Genomic DNA, 26,780 nt, shown 5'->3' with positions numbered 1-26,780 from the left:
GTACTTACTACCATTGTTATGTGAATTTAGAATGTAACTGTTTGTATCTTTTATGTAATTCATGTACTCTGAAGTCCTTCTGTAATGTAACTGGTTCTATTGTAAAGTGCTCTGACACCTTCGGGTAAAGTTTGCGCTATATAAAACACATAAATAAATAAGTAAATAGAAATAAAAATAATGCTAAGCTATTTTCTTAAGAAAAATTTATTCTTAACTGGAGCACATTTTAGCTTACGATCTGTTTTTCTCCCGAAGCGGAAAATGCCTGGATAGTACTGAGCATTGCTTTAAAAATCCCCTTGTTATCTGCCCATTGCCAAGAAAGTTTTGGGGGGCAGGCATCAAGATGGGGGTGCCGAGCCCTGCTGGCCCCCCCGTGGCTATGGCCCTGTGCCCAGAGCTTCTCAAACTTCTTAAGAAGTTCCACAGACAGCCCTTGCAGACTCACAAGTGATAACCACTGACCATCAGGCAGTCTTCAGATGCCCAAAGCCAGCACTTAGACACCTTCAGCTGTCCTTGCCAATTTTTATAGACCTTCTGCAAACTCTCATAGACTCTTAGAGACCATCAGCTCAACTTCAGTAGACATACCTTAGACATCAGAGAACACTAGATTCTCCCATATCTACTCTTCTTTCCCTTTGTAATCAACTCCCCTCAACCAACCCTCAAAAGGCCTTGTACGATTTGTATACTTTGTTGTCCTTCCCTCACAGATTCTCTGTCTATTCTGCCTCCCCTCATAGACCCTCATCCCTTCTCAACTGGATCACCAGAATTTGCTGCTGATTCTCAGAGCACATTAAACAGGCATGAGAGACTGCCTGGTTCTCAGAGTCCTTACTACATCAATGTCAATTGTACTGTTCAGGGGTAACAGCTACAACACCTTGCTTAGCCTTTCGTACTCCCTGTCAGTGCTCTTGAAATTTATCCTCACAGGAGTCATGAAGGAAGCAAGAAGAGCAGAAAGCATAAAGATCCTAATTATGAGGGCTGAGGTAAATTGTCATCTGTGCAAATACCTGTTTTACTCCAATTGCAACTGTAAGTGGTGCCAAGTTTAACTCCAGATTAATTTTTGGAGCTCAAATCTATTAGTATTTAATCTTCACACACCTTCCCATCACAGGTACTTACACTGGGTATCATTTCACTGTTTTCTCTCCCATGCTATTTCTCCATTCAGCTCTTCCTCCTCACTCACTGCCATCTTGTTTCATTTGGGGGTGGGGATAGAGCCCACCAAGAATTCTTCTCCACCTATTTTTAAACGTTGAAACTTTGGGTTTCTGTTGGTTTATTTTTCCAAGAATTTACATACTCCAGTCTTTACCAAGTAAATAATGCTAATTCCGGTTGACGCACAGTGGCATTGTGTGAGTTGGCATCTCGGTTTTGGACACTGTCAACTAACACCTAGAACCCATTTACTGGCTATGAGAGCCTATGAGACTGTCTGTATATTCTTTCCTCCCATCTGGGGCCACCCTCCCACATGCCCTCTACTAGCGGATAGAGCTCATGGATAACTTTCACAATCCAAGCAAAACTCCATGACCATTTGCCCAAGTAGTCCAGTCCATTCAATAATCTTGCTCCTGCATTGACTCTGCAGCCAAGCACCTCACTGATCTGCATCCCCCTAGTGAGAGAACAACTCTCAGGACTACCTACAGAGTGACTAAACCTCCAGTCACCAGACTGTGCGTTTACTGTCTCTCCCGCTCAGGGATGGTGATTATCCCTGTATGCATGATGCAGATCTTTAGGATGTATTGCACCTGGCACAAGATGTTGCATCACAAGATGTTGCTAATGTTTATTCCTTTAATGGGAGCTAGTCACGGCCATTAAGGATCACCATTCATGTGCTGTGAGCTATAAATGAGTAAAACTGGACAAGTACATCTGAAAAGTAGTTTAATGATATTGAGTAATCATCTTTATGGTCATATTCGGGTGAACTTTGAGGTGGTCTCCTCCTTCAGTCAGTAGGCCTCATGATATATTTGTTTTTTTTTACTTTTTCTTGCTTCCAGCAAACTGGTCCTTCACTTTTCCTGCCACATGCTGACCGGACTCCGTAGCAACCTTGCACCCTTTGTCGATGGCTGGAAGGGAAAACGAAGCAGTGGGTTAGCAAAAAAGTGATCCTTAGTCCATGAAGGCACCTTTATTTATTTGTGGGGAATTATAAACCACCCATAGGGGTCATAGTGGTGTAATGTTGTCCATGTGAAAAATCAGTCTAGTAAAGTAACAAAGTGTTGTCAGTGTAGACATGCAATGACTTACTACTACTATTATGATAACCTGAAGGTTTTAAGATATACCCTTTCTGCAAGGCTTTGTTTTTTGTTTGTGAAGTGTGTCTGGTACTTTTGTGCACATTAATATATTACTTCTTTCAGTATAACTGATTCTCTCACTGGAAAGGCTCCATGTCCCTGTCTCACACACTGCTAGAATCCCTCAGTGCCTGCACCCCTAAGAAGTTGATTGTGTTTGTGTAGTGATCAAGTCCACACAGGTAGAGGTGGTTCAGAGAGGTTTATTCAGGGTAGTTGCAAGATCACAAGAAGATCAGAGCGAGACCCCACCAGGAGCAGCCAGCATGCTGCTCAGCCCAGCCAACTGTGGCTATTTGACTCTGAGACCCCACCAGCAGCAGCAAGCATGCTGCTCAGCCCAGCCAACTGTGGTTATTTGACTCCCAACATTCTGTGATCACGTATCCACAGAGAGGATAAGCATAACATGGGAGTCAAGGTACAACAGTTTGCTTACAGGAAGTTCACGTTGAAGAAGTACATTTTCTCAGTGCCCGATGAAGGTAGTGAGTTGTTTTGGGAAGACACTCCTCACTGACTGGTAGGATCTCTCTTGCTTTAACAGCAGTCTACTTGACTAAGTAATCTTCTGACCGGCCCAAAGACATCATCTAGCCTTACTCCATCACGAGCTGCCTGCTGCCTTTTGGACTTTACATCACTCATCATTCCAATACACCGATGGCAAAAAAATAGACCTTTGCTCCCTTTGCAAGAGACTTGTTGCACCAGAATATTCTCAGAGTTGTCACAAGTGAAGGTTGCCTTTGAGTTCCCTGCAGCTAACTTATTGGCAATGATTTGGCTCAGGCACATCAAAGTGCCTCATAAGTCTTAAGGTACTTGGTATGAGTCCAAAGTGGAGGGTGCAGACCAGCCCCGGTAGCTCTGGAATAATGTCCCTCTACTTGGAGTCTTGACAAGAGCATGTCCATCAGCCTACTTAGTGCGAGTTTGAGCAACCTAATATATGAGAATACTACAGCAACTGTGCTGATAATTTTAGACATCAGCTCTGTATTGGATGAGTCACACTGACCGGGTATCATTGTCTGGTGAAGAATCTGGTGCAGGGGTGACAAGATCTGTTGGAGAAATCAAACATTTTTATCTTCCTAAAATGCAGCAAATCAGCCAGTTAGGACCTCGTAGATATGTTTTAAGGGGGCACACGGGGGGCAAAAAGCCTACTAACCTGCATCTAAATTCACGAACGCTACAACCCAGCAAACCACCTGATGAACAGTATTCAAGTACATGGTTATCAAAGAATTTTGTCTGGGAGGCCATACTGTATGTCAGCTCTGTGAGCAAGTTCTTACAGTGTTTGACAGTGAGCCGAGCACTCATCAGTATTCCCTTTCCCAATCACCTCATACAGTTCTTGATATTTCCCTGGATACCTCCCTGGCACAAGTCCTGCAAAGTTACCACTAGAATTAGCAATCATTTAACAAGTACATTTGTGGCTTATGTACTAAGAAAAATATGGAGTACATTTTCTTCGAGCTGGTTAACAGACAGCTGGAGGATTTAGTTGTCTATTGGCATTTCAAACTATATTGACAATGTTATGACTCAACTTTTACAAGCTCTGCCTCAGTAATCTTATTGCCTTTGGCCATCTTTAGAAATTAGTACCTCCCAGGTCAAGCTGCTAGCACAGCAGCCTTTGACTTCCCTGAGGTCAGTTGTCATGCAGATGCTATAACTACTGAGGACAAAAGCATTACTCTGAGAGTCTCCTAGTAACAAGGACAAAAGCATGCTAGATCCACCTAATAAACCACAGGTTTGGGGAATGCGGATACTTCGTCTAAGCATCAAATATCTCAAATTGAAGATAAAATGTCCTTACATAATGAAAGATGTTTGAAAATGGAGAAAGTGCTAGAGATCATAAGGAGAGAAGAATGAAAACCTCGATTCAAGGTTAAAATCCAACAACCTCTGTATTATTGGCATTCTGGAATGAGGAAATATTGGACAAATGGAGCATTCATTGAGCCACTTCTCACAGAGCTGTTTAGAAGAGCAGCTTTTCTACCATGTTTGTAGTGGAGCCTCTCACTGACACCTATGCCTGTGCCGGGGGCACCACTAAGGCTAATGCTGGGTCATTTTCCCAATTACAGAGATCATGATGTAGAACTGTACTCTGCATATAATTGGGGGGAACCTTGTTGCTCTGGATCCTCTGTCCCATTTTTTCTGGAGTTCACACTGACTGTGCAGGAGTCTCACAAAGCCTTTGTCAGTATTAAGAAGAAACTCCAAAGTATAGACATCTCTTTCTCCATGCCCTATCCTGTGTATCTAAAAGTGATAATAGACAACACGGTGTACATCTTCAATGATCCCCAGACAGCACTGACGGCTCTCAAGAACTTTGAAAAGAGAAAACAACTACCCCATTGCAAGGTGGAAAGGAGCCCATGGATGACAACATGAACAATAATAATGAGTATCGCTTGAGCACAATTGCTCTCCATGGAAAATAACATCACTGGGACGTTTTTTGATGTTCTGATATAACAAGTTTGTTTGTGGAACCATCTTTCTGACTGAACCAATCCACTGTCGATCTGAATCCATATGCCTTCATGCCTCTGAGATCTCAAACCATGTAAGCATATATAACGTATTTACTCTTGAATATGATCTCCAGACACACTTACTCAGGTGGTGCAGGAAAGGACAACTGCCTTTCTTTGGGGGTGGGAAGGCCCATGCCTGGAGCAGATATGTATTCCCTGCCACCACCAAATATAACATTGGTAGATATGAGTGCAGTGCAGTTTGCCCTATACAGAGCACACTTACAGCTTTAATGAGTGGCCTTGCTCCTGCTTCAGTTTGTAGTGTGGCTAGGGGAGGCTGCGGTCACCGCAAGTTGGGGACAGTAGTGTGGAAGGAAGGTGGGATTGACAGACTTGTTAATAATTATTATGGCATGACATGTTTTTGCTCCTGAGGCTGTATTGCCAATGGTTTGTTATGGTGGTATGCATGTTACTCACATCACTTCATATGTACGTATACCCTATACCAGCACACAACATAAATTGCAACTACACTTACTAACAGCTGAAGGTTAAATGATGCACGTAAAGTTAAGAAGATCATAGTATATTTAGACAGACATAAGTTAAACATAGCCTACCTTAAGGAAATACTCACATCCCCACTAATGTAAAAGGCAATGATCTGTCCATTATGAGGATAGTGTTTCTTCACCTCTCTAAGCAGTTTTGGCAAAGAGGTGGCCATGTGGCTGCATCATTTAGACATGTGAAAACTGTGACAGAGCCAGTTGGCAGGTGTAGGAAAGACAATTATTATTAGGGAGGTATACTCACCCACCTCAAGGAATAATGACACTAACTTGTCAGGGTGAACCCCAAAGTCACTAAATTAACCTGAGGGCAGCCCCCTGGTATCTATGACACTCAGCTGAGTCTGGTGGCTTAGTAGCCGAGTCTGGTGGCTTAGTTGATTAATGTGTCCACTGTAGGTGCCTGTGTTCAACCTCATGGCTCAAATCCCAGCTTGTCCACTCAGCTTTTCATCTTTCTGAGGTTGATAAAATGAGAATCATTGAGTTGGGTAGCAATAAACAACTGTTATTCAGTGACAAGATAGCCTTCTGGGGGAACGTGCACTTTATAAATACACATATCATGTCAGTGAACATGCTAAACTTAGGGCAAATTGTAGTAAAGTATTTATCCAGTAAAGTCAAAACACCAAACAATAAAAATCCTAAATGAGACAAAATAAATAGTGTAAACTTTAATCAGCAAAATTTCACCAATATGGCATGAATCTAAAATGGGGAACTGGAGATATGAATTTTCAAAAGAAATAGTGGCAAAAAGGACTAAGCACCAAGGCAGACCTTTCAGGCTTACCAGCCTGAAAGGCAAGCCTGAAGCTGTATCAAAGGAAGGTACCTCGAAATCAGACACCTTTGCTGCGAGGACCCCCTGAAGTCTCTGGAAGTCTTGAAAGTCCAAAAATTGTCTAAGTCCCACCTTTCAGTATTTCCGGAGCAGCCTCTCTTTCACTCATAAGGCTCCCAGGACCAAAGGAACAACACTAAGGGCCCTATTATGATGTTGATCAAAGGCCCCGTCTTGGTGTGGGAACCGACGGACCGTAGGTTGGCGATTCCGAACACTGTATTACAGTGCGACCGCTCATGGTGCGGTTGCAAACTCCCATTTCTCTATGGGAGCTTGTGGTGTGGGCGTAAACCGCCAGCACCACAAGCTCCCATAAAGAAATGGGAGTTTGTGTAGATCCCTGCACCTCATGGTGCATGCCACACGGTGCAGGGATTTTCAGGGGGCAGCATAGGTGCCCGCAGGCCCACAACCGTTGGCCACGGAGGGAAGGGGGCCCTGCTAGGGGCCTCAAAGTTGCTTTGTGACAGACTTTTCATGTCGAGAAGCCCGACACGGTAAGCCTGTCAGAAACTGACATCATAATCCCGACGGTGGAAACACTGTCCATTAGGGATTATGTGCGGCTTCCGACTGGCCGACGGGGTCCTTGAACCCATCAGAAACCAGTCGGTTTGATCAGCCACTTTAAACTCCGACTGCAATCTTTGTAATAGGACGGTCAGAGTTTAAACCTTAGATGTCGGTCGGAAAGCTTCCAACCTGCGGTCAGAGGCTTTCTGACCGACATCCAAACGAGGCCCTTAGGGGCCAGGTATCACTCCAGCAGAGACCACCAGCAAGGTAAAGTTCAGGTCCATTTAGTACTGGTCAACGGGTCACTTCAGGAAAAACACCTCTTGCAGCTTGTTGTGCCTATGTAGTCACACAGGAAGTGTAGCCATCTGAACCCTGGAGTCCACATTCTTTCCTGGGTACAAGAGGGAGCAGGCTCAGTCCTCCGGGGCTCATCTCTTGTCACAGACAGCAGGCCCAGTCCTGTTCTGATCTTCTGAGGTGGGTTCGCTGGGGGTGCCACATTTATGGTTGGCCCTTGCCGGTAGGTGAGGATGACTCCTGGACACTCATCAAACAATGGAGAAAAAGGTCCAACAGGCAACCTTACCCTCTTTTTCAGCAATTTCTGTTTATCCAACTGCAAACAATCCCACATTGCCACTCATTCCTAAAATTCAAGATGGGATAACCCTTTCTCCCTTATGCAGAGCTTTTGTGTACACCCAGAGATGTAGCCAGGAATATTAGCAGCCCTTTATCCAGGCACAACTATAAACCAGTTCTGGGAGTAGTTTCCCTCCTACTTGATTTAGGGCCAACCTGGCTAGTGTGGGCTTTTGGGACAAAGACTTTCCATTCTTCAGGACTCATACACTAAACTAGGAAATAATCAATTACTCAATCAATTAAGTGGATTTATACAGTGTGGTCAATCACCCAAGAGGGTACCCAGGCACTTGAGTGTCATGAATGGGAACACCTCTGTCCCTTTTTAAGTTAATGAACTTCCTGGATTCATTCCAACTGTCCTTCCTGGGCTAAAAGGGATCAAATGCCCCACACCCAGGCTATCCTGTCACCTGACTTATGCCATTGTTCTGCTCTGGAGCAGTTCCCCACCTCGTTAAGGTCAAGCACTTGATAGGCAGAAGGTGGCAGTCAATGAGATGGCTATCTGGTGCATGACGTTGCTTTACTGTGTCTTGTGTCTATACCATGCAAACCTTGGCGGCCCCCCAACTCAGAAACAAAGGTAAAGCAACAACCTGGCTGCTTGGACTGGTCACCTTTATGTTGCCTATTGCCAGTGGTGTAGCAAGGTGGTGCAGGGATGCAGTTTGCCCCAGGTGGCATGTGTTTGAGGGCGGCCCCCTCTTACCTGTGGGCGTCGCGACATATGCAGGCGATCACAAGCACCCCCACTCTCGCCTGCCGCCATTGCGGAAAATGCAGGGATCGTCAGCACCCCCCGCTCTCACTTGCGGAAGTCGTGGGGCGGCAAATGCTGGGGCAGCAACTGGCAGCAAGAGGTGTAGCTACCCCAATGCTTATTGCTATATTTGGGTGTTAAACTGGTACTAATGAGGCGCAACCAGCGCCCAGAGAATGTTACCAAGTTTAAAAATGGCAAAATAAGGAAGTCATACTATTACATGTGCCGCGTTATGCTGCATAATTTGGCCCTCTCTGCCACATAATTCCAGTGGCCCTGACTATAGACTGTGTGACATTCATGTTACTTCCATCCTTTCCAGTAGAAGCCCAAACTTCAGACACTAACAATAATGATTAGAACCTCAAGCCCTATACATCTAATATCCTACATCTTTATAGGTGTGCTCTCTGCCACAGAAACTGAATCCTGAGTTGCCAGAGGGCTCTGGGAGAAGGACCTAGGAACCCACGCTGATGATCAGTAGACCTTTTGCGGTAGGCAAACAAAGAATGTTTCTATGAATAGTAAGCATTGACTCCTTCAGTTCAAATATATTCAGTGTTTCAATTATAGTGCTTCTATTACATATCAGCAGGATTGATGGTCATCAGACATACATTAAGTGCTCACATAGAGGCCTATTTCATACTTGTGACTTGATGACGCTCTAGTTGACAGCTGCTTTGGAAGGACGTGATTACTGAACTACAATTGATGACAAAAAGAATGGAACCTATCTCTTTGGTCTCACTGTTGGTGTATGGTAAGAATACTAATCTTTAGCACTTTTGTTAGCCAAGCGAAAAGTGACCATGTGCTGCAGTAGAGGCCCATTACCAATAATTGTGGCCTGGATAAAAAACGTGATTTTCTTTAATAAAAAATCATATTCGGTCATACCCAAAAAATACATACAACAAAGGAAGGAAAACTTTTACATTCTGCACAGCTATTTCTAAAAAGGTACTGTTCCATGTAAATATGTGGCATATGATGCAATTTGCTGTACATTTATATGCCTCTGGGTCTGAATACAAATCAATGCAAATATTGCTACCTGCGCTTGGATATCAGAATGTGGTATTATACATTCATGGTAGGTCGGCTACGACTGAGTAATGATTTGTATTATGGCAACTGCCAATGTGTTTTAATATACTTGATTACTGAGATATTTCTAATCTTTCTCAATGTATTGTAATCATGCCCATATGTAAATGTCTTGTCCATTGTAAAAAATGCTAAAAAATAAATAAAACATAAAAAATGCCAATGTTTGCTTATGCAAACTCATGAGTCTTTGAGTGATCTTAATAGGGACTCGCTCTGGGTTTGGGTGTGCAGTGGGGTTTTGCATAGGGACTGCCTGCTTTAGTTATTCAGTTCTCCAACCGCTACCTGAGTGCCCTTAGAAGCCTAATACTTAGACCATCCTCTGTCCTTTATTTTGTTGGACCTCTGAATTCTCTGGTTTCCATTTTTCACCTCAGGTTCCCACTGTCCTATTAAAGGCTTTGTCCATAACATTAAATAAGTTGATGACTAGTTTTCTTGTTTCTGGTGCCTACCTGGGTCTCTGTCCTTTTCCCTTCCCTATGAGGAATTAAGAGGTCCATTAGGATGGCGGGCGGAAAAGCACCCCGACCGCCATGGTAGCGGGAAAACACCGCCCGCCACGACCGCGGGAAAACCGCTGGCCCAATTATTATGCTCCGCAGTGGAAATCCGACCGCGGTGGTCAGATAGCGGCGGTTAACATTGTGGTGGGTGGTGCTGCCAGCAGCACCGCCGCGATGTCCAAACTCACATGTCCTGCATGTCCCTGCACTGTGTTGCAGGCACTGCACAGTGCCTGCCACCTGGTACAGGGACATGCATGGTACCCCCCCCAGTGCACCCACCCCCCCAACACATTGGGGGTCCGCAATGGACCCCCGGAGACATTCTCCGCATGCCTTTCCATGGCGGTTCCACCACCGCGGAAAGCTGGCTACCGCCGGCAACATAATCGTGCCAGCGGTGCTTGGCCCTGATCCGCCACAATTGTAGTGGTCCAGCTCCGTACGCCAGGCAAGCGGGTGGACTGCAACCGGCGGAAAAGTGGCGGGTGGGAAACCACACCGCTGTGGTCACAACCGCAATGCTAATCGGACCAGCGGTGTTCAGGGCTTCGATGGCGGGCGGTTGTCTGCCGCCGGTCCGGCGGTTGTTACCGCCCGCCCGGCGGAGGACATCCGCCCTCCATCCTAATGGACCCCTAAATTGGATTCTGTAATCCAAATCCAATAATCTTTAAGGGTCTGTTTCCACACGACAATTTTGAAGCACAATGGTTTAGCTCAAATACTTTATTTAATTGCAATGTGTGGTTCATATTTCATTTTCACTCACGGACAATGATTCAGTCCTTCAATTGGGAAAGCTGTTTCTATTTTGCCGCTTCAATTACTTTGGATCATTTCCCAGGATATTTCCCAGGCAAAGCATATGTGCCACAAGGAATGTGTATGAGGACATAGACATAGTTAGGAACAAAATAGAACAAAAGTGAGAATTTAAAATATATACAAGCTCTGTAGGAGAGGGTTATAATAGCAAGATCTAACTTGTCTTTAAGAAAAGAGACTTTATATAGAGTGAAGATCGAATCAAAGTTTTTTAGGATTTAACAATGTTGGAAGGATTTTTGGTGGCAGAGTTTTTTTGGATAGATTTTTGGTCATTATGATCTTTCTTAATGAAGAATTTTGAATTTAGAAAATTTTATAACAAGGGATTTTGAACATGGGACCTTTGGAAGTTACGATAATTGAAAGTTATGTTTTTTAAATTATGATCCTTAAAATGTAGGAATTTAGCAAACTATTACCTTTTTGGAAGGTGTTATCTTTAAAAGCAAAGATCTTTAAAAGTCATATATTGTAGCATAATGTTTTAATAGCAGCATTTTGGGATTTTGTATAGTTGAGTATTGCGGAATACAGAATGCTTGAAGCTTAGGATGTAGTTAAGATGAGGGTTTTATGATCTGTTTCAAACATATTAATAGTGGCGTTTGGAATTGAGGGTTTTCAGATCCGGGACTTAGGATAGATTTGAAGCAAAGATTTTTGTAAAGTATCATCGTTTCAAATACAGTTTTTAAAGATAGTATCTTTTTCTAAAATTGAGTTTTGAAGAGTATAAATTTGTGAACGTATAGCATTCTGAAGATAGAAATTGTTCATAAAAAGTGTGATAATTGCTGCAATAGGTTTGGAAAATGGCATTTTTCACTGTTAATGTTTAAGGAAAACAGTCCTTTCAACAGGTGAAAATATATTTTTTTAAGTTATGGTTTTAAGCTTACAAATGTAAAAATGTGGCTTAATGCCATTCTACATTTGTTGAATGTGTGTTTTGCATGTAGGTGAATAATTCCTGGTCTGAAATTGTTCAAGCAATAGAAATTTCTCTTACCTTCCTGTCCCGCGGCCTTCCCGTGTTCCATACAGTCCTTTGCAACATGCTCACCTTGAGCCACTAAAACGAGAAGCAGGCAGAAAAGTAAAGTTATTAATTAAAAAAGGTGTCTTCAAACATTTTCTTGTTAGACCACTTTGCATTAAAAATGAGCAGGTAATTTTGGAAAATGTTAAATATTGTGCACAAAACACGATAGTGAGGTTTGAGAGTATTCCACCAAGAAATGCAGACAATGCAGACAAAGACTGTTATCTAGTGTTACCTTTCAGTTTATCATGATTAAAGAAAAGGGGGGGGGGCAGCAGTATCGTGATGGATAAATTCAATCCTTATGGTATATGTTGCTTATTTGTGCCTTGCATCTTGTACATGAAATTAGAAACAAATTGTGAGAAGACCAGAACTATCTATAAGACCTTTGGGACATAGGATGAAATTGATGTTGATTGTTACCTTTTATTTTTTCACATTAACCTGTTCATCATTTCTAATATTGAAATGATCAGTTTTAACTATTAAAAGCACCTTTTGCCAAATATATTAGCAAAATGGTATTCATATTCCGGGACTCTTTTGAAGTTTTCTAAGAAATCTTTACCAAAGAGAGGACAGCTCCTGCAATTTATGCAATCATTTCTAGAATAAATTCTCCAAATTCCAGCATCAAAGTGTAATCTTCCATCATTTAATTGATTATTTCAGGCACAGAATAAACAGTGTAAATGTAGAAGTGGGTGAACCACTAAAGTCTCGAGCCAGATGTCAAGCTCTGGCTCAGCTTGAGTTCCTCTTGAGCCCTCAAGCCCAAAATGAGCTGAGCTTTCATGTGGCTTATGCCTGTTACCCACCCTCTAACCCTATGCACCAAGAATGAAACACAAAGCATTAAACTTTGATGTCAAACTGGAGCGAGAAAGGGATAACACTGTAGTGGCTGAATTATACCCAGAAACGTTGGGATTAATCCTGGAGTCTTCACTTTCAATCAATCAATCAATCAATCAATCAGTGACACTTGTGAAGCGCGCTACATACCCGTAGGGTCTCAAGGCGCTGGGGGGGGGGAGGGGGGGGAGCCGCTACTGCTCGAACAGCCAGGTCTTCAGCTTCTTCCTGAAGGAGAGGTGGTCTTGGGTCAGGCGCAGGTCAGTCGGGAGGGAGTTCCAGGTCTTGGCGGCCAGGTAGGAGAAGGACCTTCCTCCTGTAGTCGCTCTTCGGATGCGGGGGACGGCGGCGAGGGCGTGGTTGGCTGATCGGAGGTGGCGTTTGGGAGCGTAGAAGTTGACTCGGCTGTTGAGGTAGCTCGGGCCTTGGTCGTGTAGGGCTTTGTGTGCGTGGGTGAGGAGGCGGAAGGTGATTCTTTTGTTGACGGGGAGCCAGTGAAGGTCTCTCAGATGTCCGGAGATGTGGCTGGTTCGTGGGATGTCGAGGATGAGTCTGGCTGAGGCGTTCTGGATCCGCTGGAGTCTCTTCTGGAGCTTGGCGGTGGTACCGGCGTAGAGGGCGTTGCCGTAGTCCAGTCGGTTGGTGACGAGGGCCTGGGTGACGGTCTTCCTGGTCTCGGTGGGGATCCACCAGAAGATCTTCCGTAGCATGCGTAGGATGTTGAAGCACGCCGAGGAGACGTTGTTGACTTGCCTGGTCATGGAGAGGGAGGAGTCCAGGAGGAAGCCCAGGTTGCGTGCATGGTCTGTCGGTTTGGGTGCGGTGCCCAGGGCGGGAGGCCACCAGGAGTCGTCCCAGGCGGAGGGTGAGGAGCCCAGGATGAGGACCTCCGTCTTGTCCGAGTTCAGTTTCAGGCGGCTGGTCGTCATCCACTCGGCTACCTCTTTCATCCCTTCGTGCAGGTTGGATCTGGCGGCGGCGGGGTCGTTGGTCAGGGAGAGGATCAGTTGGGTGTCGTCGGCGTAGGAGATTATGCTGAGGTTGTGTTTGCGTACGATGGCCGCGAGGGGGCTCATGTAGACGTTGAAGAGGGTGGGGCTCAGAGATGATCCTTGAGGGACGCCGCAGGTGACTTCGGAGGCCTCTGACTTGTACGGTGGTAGGCGGACTCTCTGTGTTCTTCCGTCGAGGAAGGAGATGATCCAGTCCAGCGCCTTGTCCTGGATTCCGATGTTGCTGAGGCGCCGTACTAGGGTGCGGTGGCAGACCGTGTCGAATGCCGCAGAGAGGTCTAGGAGGATGAGGGCCACTGTTTCTCCATTGTCCATCAGGGCTCGGATGTCATCGGTGGCGGCGATGAGGGCGGTCTCGGTGCTGTGATTGGCTCGGAAGCCGGACTGTGAGGGGTCGAGGGATCCGTTTGTCTTGAGGAAGGCGGCCATCTGCTTGTTGACGGTCTTCTCGATGACTTTGGCTGGAAACGGGAGGAGCGAGATGGGGCGGTAATTCTTGAGGTCGGTGGGGTCCGCTGTAGGTTTCTTTAGTAGGGCGCTGAGTTCGGCGTGCTTCCAGCTCTCAGGGAAGATGGTGGTGTCGAAGGAAGTGTTGATGATGTCTCGCAGGTGGGGTGCGATGACAGCGTCGGCCTTGTTGAAGACGTGGTGAGGGCAGGGGTCGGTCGGTGATCCGGAGTGGATGGAGTTCATCGTGCGGCTGGTGTCTTCGGTGCTGATCGGGGTCCAGGCGTGGAGGGTGGTGGTGGGGGGTGGTTGTTCGGTCATGGTGTGCGTTGGTTGGTTGTTGAAGCTGTTATGTATGTCCGCGATCTTGTTGTGGAAGTATGAAGCGAGGGAGTTGCAGAGGTCTAGCGATGGGGTGATGTCGTTGTTTCCTGCGCTGGGGTTGGAAAGCTCTTTCACGATGTTGAAGAGTTCCTTGCAGTTGTGTGCGTTGTTGTCCAACCGGTCTTTGAATGCTGTTTTCTTGGCGGCGCGGATCAGCTGGCGGTGTTTCCGGGTGGCAAGTTTGAAGGAGGTCCTGTTGTCCGGTGTCGGTTCCCTTCCCCAGACTTTCTCGAGGGCTCGGCAGTTCTTCTTGGAGCTCTTGAGTTCGTCGGTGAACCATGGGGCCTTCTTGCTGCCGGGTCTGCTAGGCGGGGTCCTCAGTGGGGCGAGTTCGTCCGCGCAGTTGCTGATCCACTTCGTGAGGTTGTCGGCGGCTTGGCTGGGGTTCGCTGAGCTGGCAGGAGGGTGCTGGTTCAGGGAGGTGGCGAGCTGGTCTGCTGTGATCTTGTTCCAGCTTCTGCGGGCTGCCTGTTGCTGGTGTTGGTGGGTCGTCGTTCTCTTGAAGGTGAAGTGGACGCAGCTGTGGTCCGTCCATTGAAGCTCTGTGGCGTGGCTGAAGTCTATGTCTGTGCTGGATGAGAAGACTGCGTCGAGTGTGTGTCCGGCGAGGTGGGTGGGGGTGGACACCAGTTGCTTGAGTCCCAGGTTGGCGAGGTTGTCGAGCAGGGTGCTGGTGTTGCGGTCGTTGTTGTTCTCCAGATGGAAGTTGAGGTCTCCCAGGAGGATGTAGTCGGCGGAGGGGAGGGCATGCGGGCTGACGAAGTCGGCGATGTCCTCGCTGAATTGTGTGCGTGGTCCAGGGGGTCGGTAGATCAGGGTGCCTCTGAGGGTGGTGTTCGGGTTGGTGTGGATCTGGAAATGCAGGTGTTCGGCGCTGGTCAGGGTGTTGTCGGTGCTGGTCGTGAGACGGATGGTGTTCCTGTGGATGATGGCGATGCCTCCTCCCATCTGGTTGGCGTTTCGGTCCCTCCGGACGACCTTGTAGCCCTCTGGGATAGCGATGGCGATGTCGGGAGCTGAAGAGGCGTTCATCCAGGTCTCCGTGAGGAAGGCGACGTCAGGGGCTGTGGCGTCTAGAAGGTTCCAGAGTTCGATGGCGTGTCTGTGGACGGAGCGGGTGTTGAGCAGGATGCACTTGAGGTGGGTGCTGCTGGTGTTCGACTTGGTGGGTGCTGGTGCGAGGCTGGTCCGGATGCAGGTGAACTTGCAGGCGTGGCAGCTGAAAGGTCCGTGGGTACGTCGTGGAGTGGCTTGATGGCATTCTGGGAGTCGGCTGGTGTTGAGAGCGGTGAGGGTGGCGGCGGAGTACGTCAGGCGGGTCGGTCGGGATCTTCGTTGGCCAGGGGTCCTGGCGCTGGGCGCGGTCCGGTCGCGGACGGGCGCAGACGGGCTTACCTTTGGCGCGCCTTCGGCGCACAATCGGCGCGCCCGCTGTGCGTGACCGCTGCGCGTTCGCACGGTCGCCATATAAGGCGAAGTGCGCGGGTGGGCGGGGCAGCTGGGAGGCGGGAGCGGGGAGGGAACAGAAAGGAAAAAGGGGCGTGGTCAGCGGTGGTGGCGGGAAGCGGGGAGCGGGGAGGGAAGGCGGAGGGCGGCGAGGTAGGCGGGCAGACAGGCAGGAGAACGCAAAGGGCTGAAACTGACTAGAAATAAATACAGGCACAAAAGTCAGACAAAAGCTGCTAACACGGTAGGAAAATGCAGTTCAAACAAGCACAAATGCTAGACAAAACAAGCAAAAACAGACGCCAGCGGCGTCAGCCGGCAGCGAGGCAGGCAGCGAGGCAGAGGGCAAGGCAAGGGGGCACACACAGCAGCTGGTGGCCGTGCGGCGCGGGGGTGTCCCACAAGTGGGTCACACTCACCTGCGTCGCACGGTCGCCATATAAGGCCAAGTGCGCGGGTGGGCGGGGCAGCTGGGAGGCGGGAGCGGGGAGGGAACAGAAAGGAAAAAGGGGCGTGGTCAGCGGTGGTGGCGGGAAGCGGGGAGCGGGGAGGGAAGGCGGAGGGCGGCGAGGTAGGCGGGCAGACAGGCAGGAGAACGCAAAGGGCTGAAACTGACTAGAAATAAATACAGGCACAAAAGTCAGACAAAAGCTGCTAACACGGGAGGAAAATGCAGTTCAAACAAGCACAAATGCTAGACAAAACAAGCACAAAAGTCAGACAAAAGCTGCTAACACGGGAGGAAAATGCAGAAACTGACTAGAAAAAATACAGGCACAAAAGTCAGACAAAAGCTGCTAACACGGTAGGAAAATGCAGTTCAAACAAGCACAAATGCTAGACAAAACAAGCAAAAACAGACGCCAGCGGCGTCAGCCGGCAGCGAGGCAGGCAGCGAGGCAGAGGGCAAGGCGAGGGGGCACACACAGCAGCTGGTGGCCGTGCGGCGCGGGGGTGACCAAAATGTGTGAAGGTAGCCAAATATGTTATTTTGTCTTGCTTGCTAGGTTTTGTATTATTGTTTATGAGAAAACTTTGAAAAATACGAGTATGTGTACTGTACACAAAACTCTCTTGTGTTCGATTTAATGGACTATAATTTTAATCCACCTAAAATAAGAATTTAGCCTACATATAGGGTGCACATGACAACTGAATTGCTTCTTAATTCACTAATGGTATTGTCGTCCTTGTTTAAAAACTATCACTTTTAATAAATTCATCTCAATGCTGTGATATAATTGGATGTACTATGGTGAAAAGCTTGGTAAAAAAAATTGCTTTTGGAACTTTGAAGACGCTGAATCTTACTTGTTCCAAAATCTCCATGCCAAATGATCTGATGGCTCATCTCCTGCCTGGGCACGGAGAGCCAAGACGGGCTCTCAGAGAGACTCCTGGATCGTCTCTCCCTGTACGCACCAGGAATATGGGCAGCATGTGTGCTGAAACAGGGTTCCTGGACGCATTTATAACAAAGGGTAGCGCTTGTAGGGTCCACCCTGCAGCTTGAAACTTTCCAAGGCCCTTGATTCAGCTGCTAAAGTTTTTTCCGACCCTTTACTTTGTTAAACTTCACTTTTCTTCTTCACGAGTAAACACTTCGCATAGGGGATCCAAAACTCTTCGTCCTAGCTTAAGTGTTGATGTGTACTTGGGGGCTTATTTATGAGCCCTTGCGTCACTTTTGCGATGCTGGTGCGTCACTTTTTGTGATGCACTAGCAGCGTAAAAAATGTGCAACGTTGTGTCATATTTACAAAGTGATGCATCTAGGTAGATGCGTCACTTTGTAAACCCCTGGGCCACAAAATACCTGCGCCAGGTATAATGTATGCAGAGTGGGCGTTCTGACGCAAGTAAGCCTCGGAGAAGTGACGCAGTGAAATCTATAATATTTCACTGCGCTAATTCTAGGACGCAAATGCGTCAATATCTTACGCCTGCCTCATGGCAGGCGTAAGATTGACGCAGGCACATTTAACATTGGACTTGCCCATGTGTAAAGAGCCATTGCTGGAGTTGTGTCACTTTTGTGACACACTCCAGTAATGCGTAATTTTTGCGCCTACAGATATGTCAGAAATTCTGACGTATCTCTAACTCCTTGCGACATGATGCATCATATTGTAAATATGACGCATCATTGGTGTCGCAAGGAGGTTGCAATGAAAAGTGACGCATCTCTGTTTTCACGCAGCGCTGTGTCACTTTCAATAAATCAACCCCTTGGTCTACAAAGGTAGACCAAGGTGAGTGTTCTCACCATCATTAAGAAGTCATATACATGCAGGCTGGCAATGCTAGGGTCACCTCGCCACGTTACATATGCCCAACATAAAGATGAACTGACCAGACCATTAATTTAATTTTTTTTTGCTTTAATGGGAGCCTAACATTTGCGCTAATTCCCTATTGACAAGATACTAGTTTAAAGCCTAATCCAAGACCAATGTTTAAGCACTAGTTTCAGTCCCTATAGTCTTATATGGCAGCCACCACTTTATCCAACCTAAAGACTTATTATTATGATTATAAGGAAAAGCTTAGACCTGAGTGCACGATGAAAATCCTACAAGCCCAGAACCATTTTAGGAGAGATATTCTGGGTGTATCTCCAATGATATTTAGCCCTCCGAGCCCACTCATGATACAGATATCTTAATAAATGCCCTGTGGTGATGCAGAATAGTAAGCACTAGCAGTGTATGAAATATGCAGCTTTTTTTGTAAAATGTGCATTGTGTGTTCTAAAATTACACATATTACCCGAAATGTGTCCTTTTAGTATCTTGAGTAACTTTTCTCTTTGATGATACTTTGCACAAAGCAGTCTTTTGAAATACTAGCAAGAGACTGGTTCGAGGAGAAAATGTAAGTCAGCAAAACAATTTTTACTCGAAATTCTCTCCCACACCTAAAAATGAAATGAAACTTCTCATTATGCGAAATGGTGAAAGTTTAGAACATTTTTGTATATAGGGAAGTTGAGCAAACACACAATGGGCCATATTATCAAGAAACAGCGATAACATTATCGTCGCTTTAGCGGCAGGAATCTGCCGCTAAAGCGGCGATAATGGTCTTGATAATATGCCCTAGTGAATTCCCATAAAAGCCCAGATTCACACCAGAACCTGAGCTTCTATGGGAATTCACAAGGGCATATTATCAAGCCCATTATCTCCGCTTTAGCGGCAGTTTCCTGCCGCTAAAGCGGCGATAATGTTATCGCCGTTCCTTGATAATATGGCCCAATGTGATAGAGGCATGACAACAATTCCATACAAACCTTGGGGAAAATTATCAAGCACGGTGTTAAAATTATTGCCGCTTTAGCGGCAGAAAACTGCCGCTAAAGCGGCGATAATGGGCTTGATAATATGCCGCAGAGAATTCCAATAGAAGCCGATGTTGACACCAGAACATGGGCTTCTATGGGAATTCTCAAGGGCATATTATCAAGCCCATTATCGCCGCTTTAGCGGCAGTTTTCTGCCGCTAAAGCGGTGATAATTTTAACGCCTTTTCTTGATAATATGCCCCTTAGTAAGCAGCCATCTCTGTGAAGTCAAAGGGCCTTAGTTGGATTTTGACGGATGGCACTCTGTTTATCAGGTTGGCAGAAGACGTTACCGCCACAATCCTGACGGTCAACTTCAGATTTTGAGATGACCACTGGCCCAGTGGACATCTTTGTACATTGAAAGGAATTACCATCACAGTGGTTCCTTTTAATGCAAAAAAGTTTGGTGGATGGCTGCTATCCGTTTAGATCGCTGCGTTTGTTTGTTTTGCAGAAACAAAGTCCCACAGAGGACGTTTCTTTCAGAAAAACAAAAACTAGTGACCTCTACACACCAAGAATAAGCTTCTAGGCTGTGGGGGTCATTTTTAGGTCTCGCCTACGCAGCGCGCATGCGCTGTATAGGAGGAGACCTTAAGCCATCGGTCCCCTTTTTTCACCCACAACCGTGCACGCGTTCCATTGCCTTCAATGGCAACGCGTGCACGTGTGGAGATTCACTTGCGGGAGCGAGCGCCACCATATGGAAGCAATTATCGCTCCCGCAAGTGAATCGCGCTGGCCCGCCTCCTCCCCCCTGCTGCCGTGCGAGGCGCGCACGCGCCTCCCCCTGCTGCCGAGCGAGGCGCGCACTTCCCCTGCTGCCATACCTACATTTTTAGGTTGTACATTCTACAGACAGTGTAAGTGACAGATGTACGTGTTAAACCCGCCCGTATTCTATATTTGGTCATTTTGGTAACAGCAACAGTCCAGGATTTGCCGGTCATGCACACAATACAATGCTCGGAATTAATGCTGTGTTGCTATTGGCCTGGAAGCGTGTGACTCACTCTGGGAGGCTAGTTGCAACACAAGCTTTCTGCTACTTTTCAGAGGGTTTGGAGGCTTTTGCCAATGAGGGTGCTCGAGGAGGCTTCATACCGTAATCTTTGGCTGTGGGAAACCCTGAAGGTTCTCTGAGAAGGGAGCTAAGTGTGGTCTCGTGAGGAGAGCTGTGAGCACTGCACGCACCACTTTAGTCTGCTAACGAGGAGGCGCTAGTTTTACTAACTTACCTTGGGGAAACAAGTGTTGGTCAGTTGCCTGTTGGAGTATGCAATGTGAGGGATAGGTCACACGGCTAAAATTGCCGGCTCCGGTCCTTGGGCGACGGCTGAACATCCTGTGATTCAGGGCAAATCACTTACTCCCCCTTGCTTGCTACAAATAAATGTGTCCCTGTGTGACATAACTGCTGCCTGTGTAAAGCGCATAAATACCTTCGGGTCGAGGTGGCGACATCTGAAATGACTCTTAAAAAATTACATAGAAAAAAGGATTAGTCTTTATTGTTGCCCGGTGTGTAAAATTGTAATGCTTCCGGTTCGCTCTACAAGTTCTTCGAAGAGAGAACTGTATGCAAAGAAACACTCTGACTATGTCAATATTAACCTGGGTGGGGGTAAAGGATAAGGTTAAAAAGTTGGCCCATATTTGGGAAACTATGTATCCATCCAACGCGGTAATAAAGCGTATGTAATGTCTCCAACACTTGGTGCCATCAGAGATGGATTACAAAGTGCATTTGGAAAGCCAATAGGCCTTGCTTTCATTTTGTGCCCTGAATTAAAAAAAAATTAATTCAACTCTGCTGAACAGTGTCGACAGTGTTTGCTTTATCATAACACGCTGATGTTTGAATGCATTTGTAATGCGGCAGCTGCACGTTTGCTTTGCCGTTCACAGCAAAAAAAGAGTCCATACCAAGCCACTTTTAAGTATGTTGCTGCTGCAGCATTACAAATGTATTTCAAATATGAGCGCGCGCATTGCGCTGAAAGAAATATGAACGAAATACACAGCATTTACGACTCCCTGCAGCCACGTTGTACATGACGCGGCCGCAGTATGTTTCTACAAAATAACTTAATTTCAGCTAGTGGCCATAGATAAGCACTTTTGCAGAAAATGCCTTTATTATAAATGACGCGGCCGCAGGATGTTTTCAGTGTCGGACGCTGAGGGGTCAGTGGCACGCCATAGCTGGCCTACAAAATGTTGGCTTAGGCTGAAGTAAATGCACCCCCATGCTGGTTTCCATCGCCGCTCCGTGACTTTGTAGACTACCTACGACCACCATCAGCGGTCTAGTGACTGGGTGCGCGCCTGTAATACAGGAGAAGCTTGCTTAGCAGGGACAAGCCCTCTCTTTCGCTCTTTGCTCTGCCTGGCAGTACAGAACCAAGATAGGATGTGGCTTAACGGCCACAATTGCCGGCTCCAGCCCTTGGGTGTCGGCTGAACATCCTGTGATTCAGTGCAAATCACTTACTCCCCATTGCTTGCTACAAATTAATGTGTCCCTGTGTGACATAACTTCTGCTCGTGTGAAGCGCTCAAAAACCTTCGGGTCGAGGTGGCGATATCTAAAATGACTCATAAAAAATTACATAAAAACAAGGATTTGTCTTTATTGTTGCCCGGTGTGTAAAATTGTAATGCTTCAGGTTCGCTCTACAAGTTCTTCGAAGAGACAATTGTAGGAAAAGAAACACTCTGACTATGTCAATATTAACACTGGGTGGAGGTAAAGGATAAGGTTAAAAAGTTGGGCCATCTTTGTGAAACTAAGCATCCATCCAACGCGGTAATAAAGCCCATGTAATGTCTCCGACACTTGGTGCCGTCACGGATGGGTTACAAAATGCATTTGGAAAGCCAATAGGCCTTGCTTTCATTTTGTGCCCTACATTACAATTTTAAAAATTCTAATGCGCTGAACAGTGTCGACAGTGTTTGCATTATCTCAACACGCTGATGTTTGAATGCATTTGTAATGCTGAAGCTGCATGTTTGCTTTGCCATTCACAGCAAAAAAAAAAAAAATCTAAACCGAGCCACTTTTATGTATGTTGCTGCTGCAGCATTACAAATGTATTACAAATATGAGCGCACGCATCGCGCAGAAAGAAATACACAGCATTTATGACTCCCTGAAGCCACGTTGTAAAAAATTATTACAAATAATTGTATCCAGAAAAATAATTTACATTACATGCGCTCCATGTCTTCAGCGGGAACAACGTTAACATTTCTTACAGGGATCTTTTAAAAATAGCATTTTTAGCTCAAGCATATAACACAAAACCTTCGATGTTGCATTGCTCTTACTGCTTACATCAACCCCCCCACCTCAAACACCATACTTTATCTCAAAGACAGTCACCATATCCTGCAGAGCGATTCCCTCCATAGAAACTGCCTACAGACACATTCGCACTCTAAACGTCTACATTTGGCTTACATCCACTTAGGCATCTGTAGGTTACTGGCACCACCTACATTTACATATTAAACGGGATGAAAGGAGCCACCAATTGACAGGATCAACCGTCTGCCATCTTTACAAAAAAATACTGCTAGTAACACCTAACTGTTAATGAGCACTGCACGCACCACTTTAGTCTGCTAACGAGAAGGCGCTGCGCGCGCGCCTCCCCCTGCTGCCGCACGAGGTGCGCGCGCGCCTCCCCCTGCTGCCATACCTAAATGTTTACGTTGTACATTCTGCAGACAGTGTAAGTGACAGATGTACGTGTCAAACCCGCCCATATTCTATATTTGGTCATTTTGGTAACAGCAACAGTCTAGGATTTGCAGGTCATGCACACGATACAATGCTCCGAATTATTGCTGTGTTGCTATTGGCCTGGAAACGTGTGACTCGCTCTGGGAGGCTAGTTGCAACACAAGCTTTCTGCTACTTTTCAGAGGGTTTGGAGGCTTTTGCCAATGAGGGTGCTCGAGGAGGCTTCATACCGTAATCTCTGGCTGTGGGAAACCCTGAAGGTTCTCTGAGAAGGGAGCTAAGTGTGGTCTCGTGAGGAGAGCTGTGAGCACTGCACGCACCACTTTAGTCTGCTAACGAGAAGGCACTAGTTTTACTAACTTACCTTGGGGAAACAAGTGTTGGTCAGTGGCCTGTGGGAGTACGCAATGCGAGGGATAGGTCACACGGCTAAAATTGCCGGCTCCGGTCCTTGGGCGTCGGCTGAACATCCTTGATTCAGGGCAAATCACTTACTCCCCCTTGTTTGCTACAAATGAATGTGTCCGGGTTTGTTTACTTTAGTTACTTTAGTACACCCCTAGGGATCAATATAGATTATGGTAATTTACTATATGCTATTAAATGTGAGTGATATGCTTTAACCTCTAGCCTCATAAACAGACAAGTACAGTGTGTTTAACATAAATACATATTTTTGTACAAAAATTATTATACAAGTCACCTTTTAATTGGTAACTCATAAGATAACATAATATTAAAATTGTAATGCATTACATTGCTTTGCTAATTAAACAGAAGGCAGATCTACATAGCTACCACTACAGCACCTTTCAAAACAATTTGGGATACAACCTATCACCTACATTCAACTACCCCTCTACTACCACTCTTCAAATCCTACACTAACCCTCTTCTACACCTATTCTACCCCACTTATACACATCTTCTACAAATCTCATCCTTTACTACCCCTCTACCACTCTAACACTCTACTACCCCTCCTCAAACACTCTACTATCGCTCTACCCATCTTATACCCCTCATCTGCCCTTCTAACCCTATACCCATCTAATAACCATCTACCTCTTTACTACCCTTCTAGCCCTCTAATACCCCTCTACCCCTCTACTAACCCTACAGCCCTCTACTATCCCTCTTCTACCCCTCTACTCTGTTATAACCCTCTAACCTTCTACCCTCTTCTACCCCTATACTACCCCTCTAGCCTTCTACCACAACAATATAATTACATAACACATATTAATAAAACAATATATACCACAGACACAACACATAATACAACTCATTACAAAGAAAAATCTTATGAAAAATCACTTACATTCCAAAAAGCGAGACCTATTGGCTATGCCAATGCTTGTTCTTTTTTTTGCTATTCCTGAGGTTTTTTTGAGTAGTGAGGACTGTTCAATCTAAACAGAACCGGGGATATAATGCCCTTCTTCCGATTGTCCCTAGTTCATTGGGCTGTCAGAAGAAGTTTTTCGAGCCAACAAGGGATCAGTTGATAAAACCCTTATGGTCCAACATTCTCTACCTGAAAATGTGGTGAACTGGGTACTGTCTGCTGTTTGCAACAGAAAACCCTGTCTGCCAAACTCAAAATCGGGCCCCAAGAGCAGATCTCAGACGTGAACGTTGATTACAATTACGGACAGAAACTCTGTGTCATATGCCACTTCGCCCATGCACGATCTTTACTAAATATTGCACCTGCGCTCCTAACACTTTTTCAAGCTAAATTAATGCAAAATAAAAATTAATAGAAAATCCATGCCCAAGAGAACATTCTGATATCTCAAGGTCTAAAGCTATGATAATGAATAAATATAAAGCAACTGAGTGTAACACTGAACGTGTTTTTCTTGTGCATCGGGAAAGGTGCATAGTCATCGGAAACAGGGGTGCAGCAAAAAGTAGAGCAGCAGGTGCAGTGGTATTTCCATTAGAGAGTCACTCTGTGCCAGCTTAGAGCTGTGTTTTACAACCAAGGCCCTGATACCAAGTCAGGTGGAGCCTGGGCCAGCTTTAAGGCAGTGAGACCGGTGCGGCCGCACTGGGCACTGACCTAAGGGGAGAGGAGGGGGTGCTGTGTTTATCAATAACTTATGATTGGAGGGATGAGGGACACTTTTGCGCAGTGGTAGTGAGAGAATCCGACGAACTGGTCATGGGGTGTGGGGGGTGCCAAAATGATTTTCGTACCAGGCGCCACCATCACTAAAACCAGCCGTGGGTGGAGCAGAATTACCGTAAGAATTCCGCTCTGCCTGATTCACATTGGGAAGGTTGTCCGCCACCCAGTTTTTCATGGTATTGGAGAAGTAGACCCAATTTTTGAGACTGAAAATTTCGGCTGGAAAAATTACCTGAGGGTCTGGCTGCTGCAGCAGCCAAGCCGCTTACTCCAATGATGTGCTCCCTCTTTGTCAGAACTTTACTGTCCTACCCCTCCCATACGACCCTTTCTCCACCCTACTCCACAGAGAGGCCCCCGGATACATGTACCACATGCTCAGATAAGGCGATAAATATATGCACTAAACCCCATGGGACTAGGAATTGTTTGTGGTTTTCTGACTTGAAAAAAAAGGTTTCATGCTGTAATTCCTCATTTCATGGGGCTTTAGCTGTAATTGGAATTTCCTCCTATACCCTCCAACCCGTATTCAGGCCCAACTGGTTGCAGGGTCCCTTGCTTGCATTAGGGCCCACAGCGCAGTGGGCTGGACTGGCTATTGTCCTACTTAAGCATTGTCCCAGTGGGCCAAAGGCTAGGGGAATGCTGATAGTGCTAGGTCGGCCACCAGGGACCACCACAGCCCCCTTTTAGTTGAATCTTCTAGACAGTGGGGTTGGTTTGAACTTTTTCTAAGGCTGATTTTGCTCCAGTCCATCCCTGACGGCACTCATTCTATGCCACTCCTCATTATTCCTTGCTCACCTGCTTCATCAGTGATGTTCTGAGCCTGTTTTGTCAGGTCCGTGCAGCCCTTTGCGAATGACATGGTTTCGAAGAGAGCACAGTTTACCAGGTAACAAATTATAGATGAGGGATTTTTCTCCAAGTGGTCAGAGCAGCATCAAGGTGCTGCTCTTATAAATGAGTGATCACTCTACCCCTCCCAACTCCCCCCCCCCCCCGCCTCAGCTGCCTTCAGTGCAAATATGTCCCTTTGGTTGACAGATTGGCAACAGGTATGTGAACCAGGTGCTATTGAGGCTTGAAGTAGGGCGCAGCCAGTGAATTCTTTGTCTCTTTTGTTTTCCTCTCCCCAGGGCTGGGTGTAACACATGCAGTGTATTTTGTTCAGCCAGGTGTCACAAAAGACATGTCTTCTAACAAATTCATGCATAATATTTTTAGGTTGTGCTTTTCCAGAAGCAGGTATGCTGCAAAAAGTTGCATTGGCATTTACCAGGTTCTGAAGGTATGCTACCTGATAACCACATTTTAAATAGTGTGCTACGAAAATATCACACTCAGACTACTAACTACCAAAATACTGTGAAGCTAAGAATTTATTGGTAATCATAGCTTTACTATACTTTACTCCATATCTCTGTACCTTGACAATACATGTATTGTGAAGGTAGGTAGATGTGGAGCTAAGAATAATAAATCTATACACACTCTCTCTATCTCACACACACACACACACACACACATATATATCAGTCCATTTTATTAACAAATAATGAAAACCCTAAAATTACAATTTGAAGCAGAAATTTACAAAACAGTAAAAAATAAATGATCGCAAAAGAGAAGCTAGAATAAAACTTTTCATACTATATATATATAT

At 45.9% G+C, this 26,780-nt stretch overlaps 1 long non-coding RNA gene across 1 annotated transcript; it reads right to left on the bottom strand.

The window, feature by feature from the left end:
• Positions 1 to 1,912: 1,912 nt before the first annotated feature.
• Positions 1,913 to 26,051, bottom strand: LOC146867773 (uncharacterized). Its single transcript, XR_014966139.1, has 3 exons — positions 25,919 to 26,051; positions 11,697 to 11,759; positions 1,913 to 2,120 (listed from the first exon to the last, which is right to left on the bottom strand). It is a non-coding gene; the product is annotated as an uncharacterized LOC146867773 (long non-coding RNA).
• Positions 26,052 to 26,780: the final 729 nt, after the last annotated feature.

The sequence above is a fragment of the Triturus cristatus genome, chromosome 1_2 (genome assembly GCF_964204655.1).
Source record: "Triturus cristatus chromosome 1_2, aTriCri1.1, whole genome shotgun sequence".
NCBI lineage: Eukaryota > Metazoa > Chordata > Amphibia > Caudata > Salamandridae > Triturus > Triturus cristatus.
The sequence above is the reverse complement of the archived record's forward strand: the minus strand, read 5'-3'. Positions and strand labels throughout refer to the sequence as shown.